The following is a 9,735-nucleotide window of genomic DNA, read 5'->3' on the forward strand; positions in this document are numbered from 1 at the left end:
TACAGAGCAGTCCCTTCATCCATCACACACAACCCAATGGACACAGATCACCCCGCACTCACGTTCAGCCAGCATCGTCATGGTAACTCGGAGGGGGTGGGGGGGGGGCAGCTCAAACACACTGCAGGGATTTCAACGGCTGATCCGTCCAGTCTGCATTAGAGGAGACATTTTACCGTAGACGGAGACAACAAAATCTTAAGAAAAAATAATATATATTAAATAGTAATACTTTATTAATTAGGAATACAAAAAAATATTTAGATTATATAATAAATAGAAAATAAATAGGTATAAATGCGAGAAGTAAATCAATGAAACAGGGCACGTGACTGATGAGCTACATCCAAGGTGCCTGATGAGCTGTGGTCACGTGGCGGATTAGCTACAGACACGTGACCAGCTTCTACCAGTTGACCGTTAGCCATGACGTCACACAGGTGGAGTCACAACGGCTGTAGGGGTATAAAAAAAGGAGCAGAGCGCTGCGAGCTCAGTCTTTACCGGGCTCTTGCCCGGTGAACATCTCATTTTTCTCTCTCCGTTCTCCCCGGCCGTTAGTCCTGATCACATAGGAAGAGAAGCCTGCATAACGCACACAAACAAAAGGGTAGGGGCGCTGAAGCGCCTGTGTGATCTATTTCTCTATATGTATGTATTGTATACACTTTGCTCACAGTCACCCATCCCTTAACCACTTTCAGACCGAACCAATTTGCTGGTCAAAGACCAGACCACTTTTTGCGATTCGGCACTGCGTCGCTTTAACCACTTGCTTACTGGGCACTTAAACCCCCCTCAGTCCCAGACCAATTTTCAGCTTTCAGCGCTGATGCACTTTGAATGACAATTGCGCGGGCATACAACACTGTACCCAAATGAAATTTTTATCATTTTTTTCCCACAAATAGAGCTTTCTTTTGGTGGTATTTAGTTACAGCTCGGAGTTTTATTTTTTGCTAAACAAACAAAAAAAGATGCAAAAAAAAAAAAAAAAAAAAAAACATGTTTTAATAGTTTGTTATAAAATTTTGCAAACGGGTCATTTTTCTCCTTCATTGAAGTGCGCTGATAAGGCGGCACTGATAGGCTGCATTGGTGGGCACTGATGGGCTGCATTGGTGGGCACTGATAGGCTGCACTGGTGGGCACTGATAGGCATAGTTAAGGCGGCACTAATAGGCACAGATAAGGCGGCACCGATGGGCACAGATAAGGCGGCACTGATGGGCAAAGATGGGCACAGATAAGATGGCACGGATGGGTGGCACGGATAAGTGGCACGGATGGGTGGCACGGATGGGCACTGATAGGTACCACAGATGGGACTGATGGGCACTGATAGGTGGCACTGATAGGTGGCACTGCTGGGCGGCACTGCTGGGCACTGATGGGCGGCACTGGGGTGCAGCACCTTTGAGGCAGATTGGGTGGCACTGTGGGCACTATGGGCACAGACGGGGGGCACTTACTTTTACTTTTTGTTATACTTCAGGATGGCACTGCGGGAGGCAGGTGGGCACTGGCAGGTGGCATGTGGTGCCTTGCATTGCTGGCCGTGATCGGGACTGATGTCCCGATCACGGCCGCCGGTGATCGGCTTTTTTTTTTCTCCTCGCGCTGTCAGCGCGAGGAGGAATAATAGCCGATTACCGGCTCCGTTCTATCACATGATCAGCTGTCATTGGCTGACAGCTGATCACGTGATAAGGGGTCGGGATCGACCCCTTACACGGATCGGTGATCAGGCGAGTCTCACGGACTCGCCGATCACAGAGCGCGCCGCGCGCGCCCCTCAGGGGGCGCGCAGGCCGCTCGTAACCGGGACGACGTCAATAGACGTAGTCCCGGAAATCTAGGTCCGCGCTAATGCCGTCATTCGGCAATAGCGCGGTACCCAAGTGGTTAACTGACAATTGCGCGGTCGTGCGACGTGGCTCCCAAACAAAATTGACGTCCTTTTTTTCCCACAAATAGAGCTTTCTTTTGGTGGTATTTGATCACCCCTGCGGTTTTTATTTTTTGCGCTATAAACAAAAATAGAGCGACAATTTTGAAAAAAACGCATTATTTTTTACTTTTTGTTATAATAAATATCCCCCAAAAATATATAAAAAAACATTTTTTTCCCTCAGTTTAGGCCGATACGTATTCTTCTACATATTTTTGGTAAAAAAAAAATCGCAATAAGCGATTATTGATTGGTTTGCGCAAAAGTTATAGCGTTTACAAAATAGGGTTAGTTTTATAGCATTTTTATTAATAATTTTTTATTATTTTTTTTTTTTTTACTAGTAATGGCGGCGACATTATGGCAGACACATCGGACGTTTTTGACACATTTTTGGGACCATTGTCATTTATACAGTAATCACTGCTATATAAATGCAGTGATTCCTGTGTAAATGACACTGGCAGTGAAAGGGTTAACCAGTGAGTGGCAGTGTAGGGGTTAAGTGTTCCTAGGGGAGTGTTACTAACTGTTGGGGGGGTTGGGCTTTCATTTAGTGTACACTGATCTCTGCTCCAATCACATGGAGCAGAGATCAGCGTCACTAGTTGCTAGGCAGAATAGAGAAATGTTGTTTACACAGCATTTCCTCTATTCGGCCGCTCCGTGAGACGATCGTGGGGATGCCCGCGGCGATCGAGTCCGGGGGTCCCGACCAGCGCGGGAGCGCGCCGCCGGCGGCGCGCTCCAGATGGCAGGGCGGCATCGAATATTGGACGTACCTGTACGCCAATATGCCTGCCCGTGCCATTCTGTCGACGTACATCGTCGTGCGCTGGTCGGAAGTGGTTAAAGAGGAAGTAAACCCTGATGGGTTTACTTCCTTTCATTCCCGGCAAAGCATAATGGACTACTATGCATTGCATAGTAGTCCATTACGTGTCACTTACCTGACACAGGAGCCAGCGATGTCACCGCTGTCCCCTATAGTTCCGAGCGTCCATCTTCTCAGTGGGCCTCGCTGCTCCGCCGCTGTCATTTGGCGAAGCCGCGATGACATCACTCTCGCAAATGTGCACGGGAGCCGCCATGCGTGGCATATTCGCCGTTGACGGTGCGCCGTAGACAACGGTGCCTATCTTTTGGCAAATACTTTATTATAGATATTTCTTGGACCTACAGGTAAGCCTTAATCTAGGTTTACCTGTAGGTCAAAGTGTGTTGTAAGGGTTTACAACCACTTTAATAACAACACTGCCACTGATTCCCCCCTCCCCCTCCTCACCACTGCTGCCCCTGATCCCCACCCGCCACGGCACCACTGCTGCCCCTGATCCCCACCCGCCACGGCACCACCGCTGCCCCTGATACCCGCCACGGCACCACCGCTGTCCCTGGTCCCCACCCGCCACCGCTGCCCCTGATCCCCACCCTCCACGGCACCACCGCTGCCCCTGATCCGCACTTGCCATGGCGGCACCACTGCTGCCGTCTTTGAATCCCCCCCTCCGCGCGGCACCACTGCTGCCGTCTTTGAATCCCCCGCTCCCCGCGGCACCACTGCTGCCGTCTTTGAATCCCCCCTCCCTGGGCACCACTGCTGCCGTCTTTGAATCCCCCCCGCGGCACCACTGCTGCCATCTTTGAATACCCCCCTCCCAGGGGCACCACTGCTGCCGACTTTGAATACCCCCCTCCCAGGGGCACCGCTGCTGCCGACTTTGAATTCCCCCCCCCTCCCCGCGGCACCACTGCTGCCGTCTTTGAATCCCCCCTCCCCGCGGCACCACTGCTGCCGTCTTTGAATCCCCCCCCTTCCCGCGGCACCACTGCTGCTGTCTTTGAATCCCCCCCTTCCCGCGGCACCACTGCTGCTGTCTTTGAATCCCCCCCTCCCTGCGGCACCACTGCTGCCGTCTTTGAATTCCCCCCCTCCCCGCGACACCACTGCTGCCGTCTTTGAATCCCCCCCTCCAAGCGGCACCACTGCTGCCATCTTTGAATCCTCCCCCCCGCGGCACCACTGCAGGCGTCTTTGAATCCCACCCCTCCCCGCGGCTCCACTGCTGGCGTCTTTAAATCCCCCCCTCCCCGGGGCACCACTGCTGGCGTCTTTGAATCCCCCCTCCCCGCGGCACCACTGCTGGCATCTTTGAATCCCCCCCACCCACGGCACCACTGCTGCCGTCTGTGAATCCCCCCTCCCCGCCGCACCACTGCTGCCGTCTGTGAATCCCCCCTCCCCGCGGCACCACTGCTGCCGTCTTTGAATCCCCCCCCTCCCCGCAGCACCACTGCTGCCGTCTTTGAATCCCCCCCTCCCCGCAGCACCACTGCTGCTGTCTTTGAATCCCCCCCTCCCCGCGGCACCACTGCTGCCGTCTTTGAATCCCCCCTTTCCCCCCATCCTCCTGATCCCCCCCCTCCCCGCGGCACCACTGCTGCCGTCTTTGAATTCCCCCCCTCCCCGCGGCTTCACTGCTGCCGTCTTTGAATTCCCCCCCTCCCCGCGACACCACTGCTGCCGTCTTTGAATCCCCCCCTCCAAGCGGCACCACTGCTGCCATCTTTGAATCCCCCCCCCGCGGCACCACTGCTTGCGTCTTTGAATCCCCCCTCCCCGCCGCACCACTGCTGCCGTCTGTGAATCCCCCATCCCCGCGGCACCACTGCTGCCGTCTTTGAATCCCCCCCTCCCCGCAGCACCACTGCTGCCTTCTTTGAATCCCCCCCTCCCCGCGGCACCACTGCTGCCGACTTTGAATCCCCCCTTTCCCCCCATCCTTCTACTCCTGATCCCCCCCTTCCCTGCGGCACCACTGCTGCCGTCTTTGAATTCCCCCTCCCTGCGGCACCACTGCTGCCGTCTTTGAATTCCCCCCCCCCGCGGCACCACTGCTACCGTCTTTGAATCCCCCCCTCCCCGCGGCACCACTGCTACCGTCTTTGAATCCCCCCCGCGGCACCACTGCTGCCGTCTTTGAATCCCCCAACCCACCTGCCCTTGATCCCCCCCCGCCCCCTCCCTGCGGCACCAGTGCTGCCGTCCTTGAATCCCCCCTCCCCACCACTGCTGCCGTCGTTGAATTCGCCCCTCCCCGCGGCACCACTGCTGCCGTCGTTGAATCCCCCCCTTCGCGCGGCACCACTGCTGCCGTCTTTGCATTCCCCCCCTCCCCGCGGCACCACTGCTGCCGTCTTTGAATTCCCCCCCTCCCTGCGGCACCACTGCTGCCGTCTTTGAATCCCTCCCCCTCCCCGCGGCATCACTGCTGCCGTCTTTCAATCCCTCCCCGCGGCACCACTGCTGCCGTCTTTGAATCCCTCCCCGCGGCACCACTGCTGCCGTCTTTGAATCCCTCCCCGCGGCACCACTGCTGCCGTCTTTGAATCCCTCCCCGCGGCACCACTGCTGCCGTCTTTGAATCCCTCCCCGCGGCACCACTGCTGCCGTCTTTGAATCCCTCCCCGCGGCACCACTGCTGCCGTCTATGAATCCCTCCCCGTGGCACCACTGCTGCCGTCTTTGAATCCCTCCCCGCGGCACCACTGCTGCCGTCTTTGAATCCCTCCCCCTCCCCGCGGCACCACTGCTGCCGTCTTTAAATCCCCCCCTCCCCGCGGCACCACTGCTGCCGTCTTTAAATCCCCCCCTCCCCGCGGCACCACTGCTGCCGTCTTTAAATCCCCCTCTCCTCGCGGCACCACTGCTGCCGTCTTTAAATCCCCCTCTCCTCGCGGCACCACTGCTGCCGTCTTTAAATCCCCCCTCCCCGCGGCACCACTGCTGCCGTCTTTCAATCCCCCCCTCCCCGCGGCACCACTGCTGCCGTCTTTCAATCCCCCCCTCCCCGCGGCACCACTGCTGCCGTCTTTCAATCCCCCCCTCCCCGCGGCACCACTGCTGCCGTCTTTCAATCCCCCCCTCCCCGCGGCACCACTGCTGCCGTCTTTCAATCCCCCACTCCCTTGGCCCAAGGACGGACTCTGGGGGCCGGCGCGCCACCCCAGCCTTGGCCCAAGGACGGACTCTGGGGGCCGGCGCGCCACCCCAGCCTTGGCCCAAGGACGGACTCTGGGGGCCGGCGCGCCACCCCAGCCTTGGCCCAAGGACGGACTCTGGGGGCCGGCGCGCCACCCCAGCCTTGGCCCAAGGACGGACTCTGGGGGCCGGCGCGCCACCCCAGCCTTGGCCCAAGGACGGACTCTGGGGGCCGGCGCGCCACCCCAGCCTTGGCCCAAGGACGGACTCTGGGGGCCGACGCGCCACCCCAGCCTCGGCCCAAGGACGGACTCTGGGGGCCGACGCGCCACCCCAGCCTCGGCCCAAGGACGGACTCTGGGGGCCGACGCGCCACCCCAGCCTCGGCCCAAGGACGGACTCTGGGGGCCGACGCGCCACCCCAGCCTCGGCCCAAGGACGGACTCTGGGGGCCGACGCGCCACCCCAGCCTCGGCCCAAGGACGGACTCTGGGGGCCGACGCGCCACCCCAGCCTCGGCCCAAGGACGGACTCTGGGGGCCGACGCGCCACCCCAGCCTCGGCCCAAGGACGGACTCTGGGGGCCGACGCGCCACCCCAGCCTCGGCCCAAGGACGGACTCTGGGGGCCGACGCGCCACCCCAGCCTCGGCCCAAGGACGGACTCTGGGGGCCGACGCGCCACCCCAGCCTCGGCCCAAGGACGGACTCTGGGGGCCGACGCGCCACCCCAGCCTCGGCCCAAGGACGGACTCTGGGGGCCGACGCGCCACCCCAGCCTCGGCCCAAGGACGGACTCTGGGGGCCGACGCGCCACCCCAGCCTCGGCCCAAGGACGGACTCTGGGGGCCGACGCGCCACCCCAGCCTCGGCCCAAGGACGGACTCTGGGGGCCGACGCGCCACCCCAGCCTCGGCCCAAGGACGGACTCTGGGGGCCGACGCGCCACCCCAGCCTCGGCCCAAGGACGGACTCTGGGGGCCGACGCGCCACCCCAGCCTCGGCCCAAGGACGGACTCTGGGGGCCGACGCGCCACCCCAGCCTCGGCCCAAGGACGGACTCTGGGGGCCGACGCGCCACCCCAGCCTCGGCCCAAGGACGGACTCTGGGGGCCGACGCGCCACCCCAGCCTCGGCCCAAGGACGGACTCTGGGGGCCGACGCGCCACCCCAGCCTCGGCCCAAGGACGGACTCTGGGGGCCGACGCGCCACCCCAGCCTCGGCCCAAGGACGGACTCTGGGGGCCGACGCGCCACCCCAGCCTCGGCCCAAGGACGGACTCTGGGGGCCGACGCGCCACCCCAGCCTCGGCCCAAGGACGGACTCTGGGGGCCGACGCGCCACCCCAGCCTCGGCCCAAGGACGGACTCTGGGGGCCGACGCGCCACCCCAGCCTCGGCCCAAGGACGGACTCTGGGGGCCGACGCGCCACCCCAGCCTCGGCCCAAGGACGGACTCTGGGGGCCGACGCGCCACCCCAGCCTCGGCCCAAGGACGGACTCTGGGGGCCGACGCGCCACCCCAGCCTCGGCCCAAGGACGGACTCTGGGGGCCGACGCGCCACCCCAGCCTCGGCCCAAGGACGGACTCTGGGGGCCGACGCGCCACCCCAGCCTCGGCCCAAGGACGGACTCTGGGGGCCGACGCGCCACCCCAGCCTCGGCCCAAGGACGGACTCTGGGGAGCCGACGCGCCACCCCAGCCTCGGCCCAAGGACGGACTCTGGGGAGCCGACGCCCCACCCTAGCCTCGGCCCAAGGACGGATTCTTGGGGCCGACGCGCCACCCCAGCTTTGGCCCAAGGACGGACTCTGGTGCAGGTTCTAAATTTTATTTTTATTTTTTTTTCAGGTATCTGTCGTGGAAAATTTTATGAAGATGTTTTAGTTGTATTTTAATATGTATTGTCATAAGAGTCCCCCTATGTTTGTCCTCCCCTAGCCCGCTCTAAAGAGGACGGACTCTGGGGGCCGACGCACCACCCCAGCCTTGGTCTAAGAACGGACTCTGGGGGCCGACGCGCCACCAAATGACTTGGCCCAAGGCATGACTCTGGGGGCCTACGCGCAACCCCAGCCTTGGCCCAAGGACGGACTCTGGGTGGCCGATGCGCCACCCCAGCCTTGGCACAAGGACGGACTGGGGGGGCCGACACGCCACCCCAGCCTTGGCCCAAGGACGGACTCTGGGGGCCGACGCGCCACCAAATGACTTGGCCCAAGGCAGGACTCTGGGGGCCTACGCGCCACCCCAGCCTTGGCCCAAGGCAGGACTCTGGGGGCCTACGCGCCACCCCAGCCTTGGCCCAAGGCAGGACTCTGGGTGGCCGATGTGCCACCTTAGCCTTGGCCCAAATACGGACTCTGGGGGCCGACGCGCCACCCCAGCCTTGGCCCAAGGACGGACCCTGGGGGCCGACGCGCCACCCCAGCCTTGGCCCAAGGACGGACCCTGGGGGCCGACGCGCCACCCCAGCCTTGGCCCAAGGACGGACTCTGGGGGGCCGACGCGCCACCCCAGCCTTGGCCCAAGGACGGACTCTGGGGGGCCGACGCGCCACCCCAGCCTTGGCCCAAGGCAGGACTCTGGGGGCCTACGCGCCACCCCAGCCCTGGCCCAAGGACGGACTCTGGGTGGCCGATGTGCCACCCTAGCCTTGGCCCAAAGACGGACTCTGGGGGCCGACGCGCCACCCCAGCCTTGGCCCAAGGACGGACCCTGGGGGCCGACGCGCCACCCCAGCCTTGGCCCAAGGACGGACCCTGGGGGCCGATGCGCCACCCCAGCCTTGGCCCAAGGACGGACCCTGGGGGCCGACGCGCCACCCCAGCCTTGGCCCAAGGACGGACCCTGGGGGCCGACGCGCCACCCCAGCCTTGGCCCAAGGACGGACTCTGGGGGGCCGACGCGCCACCCCAGCCTTGGCCCAAGGACGGACTCTGGGGGGCCGACGCGCCACCCCAGCCTTGGCCCAAGGACGTACTCTGGGGGGCCGACGCGCCACCCCAGCCTTGGCCCAAGGACGTACTCTGGGGGGCCGACGCGCCACCCCAGCCTTGGCCCAAGGACGGACTCTGGGGGGCCGACGCGCCACCCCAGCCTTGGCCCAAGGACGGACTCTGGGGGGCCGACGCGCCACCCCAGCCTTGGCCCAAGGACGGACTCTGGGGGGCCGACGCGCCACCCCAGCCTTGGCCCAAGGACGGACTCTGGGGGGGCCGACGCGCCACCCCAGCCTTGGCCCAAGGACGGACTCTGGGGGGCCGACGCGCCACCCCAGCCTTGGCCCAAGGACGGACTCTGGGGGGCCGACGCGCCACCCCAGCCTTGGCCCAAGGACGGACTCTGGGGGGCCGACGCGCCACCCCGGCCTTGGCCCAAGGACGGACTCTGGGGGGGGCCGACGCGCCACCCCAGCCTTGGCCCAAGGACGGACTCTGGGGGGGGCCGACGCGCCACCCCAGCCTTGGCCCAAGGACGGACTCTGGGGGGGGCCGACGCGCCACCCCAGCCTTGGCCCAAGGACGGACTCTGGGGGGGGCCGACGCGCCACCCCAGCCTTGGCCCAAGGACGGACTCTGGGGGGGCCGACGCGCCACCCCAGCCTTGGCCCAAGGACGGACTCTGGGGGGGGCCGACGCGCCACCCCAGCCTTGGCACAAGGACGGACTGGGGGGGCCGACACGCCACCCCAGCCTTGGCCCAAGGACGGACTCTGGGGGCCGACGCGCCACCAAGTGACTTGGCCCAAGGCAGGACTCTGGGGGCCTACGCGCCACCCCAGCCTTGGCCCAAGGGAGGA

At 63.2% G+C, this 9,735-nt stretch overlaps 1 long non-coding RNA gene across 1 annotated transcript in view; it reads right to left on the minus strand.

Moving 5' to 3' along the window:
* LOC143963478 (uncharacterized) overlaps positions 1-108 on the minus strand; it is a 126,398-nt gene extending 126,290 nt beyond the window's left edge. Inside the window, exon 1 of the long non-coding RNA XR_013270972.1 lies at positions 63-108. This is a non-coding gene — a long non-coding RNA (uncharacterized LOC143963478). The remainder of the gene's footprint in view (positions 1-62) is intronic.
* Positions 109-9,735: the final 9,627 nt, after the last annotated feature.

Source organism: Lithobates pipiens, unplaced genomic scaffold, assembly GCF_037356315.1.
Source record: "Lithobates pipiens isolate NorthernLeopardFrog02 unplaced genomic scaffold, aLitPip1_a1.2 Scaffold_8, whole genome shotgun sequence".
Classification (NCBI taxonomy): Eukaryota; Metazoa; Chordata; class Amphibia; order Anura; family Ranidae; genus Lithobates; species Lithobates pipiens.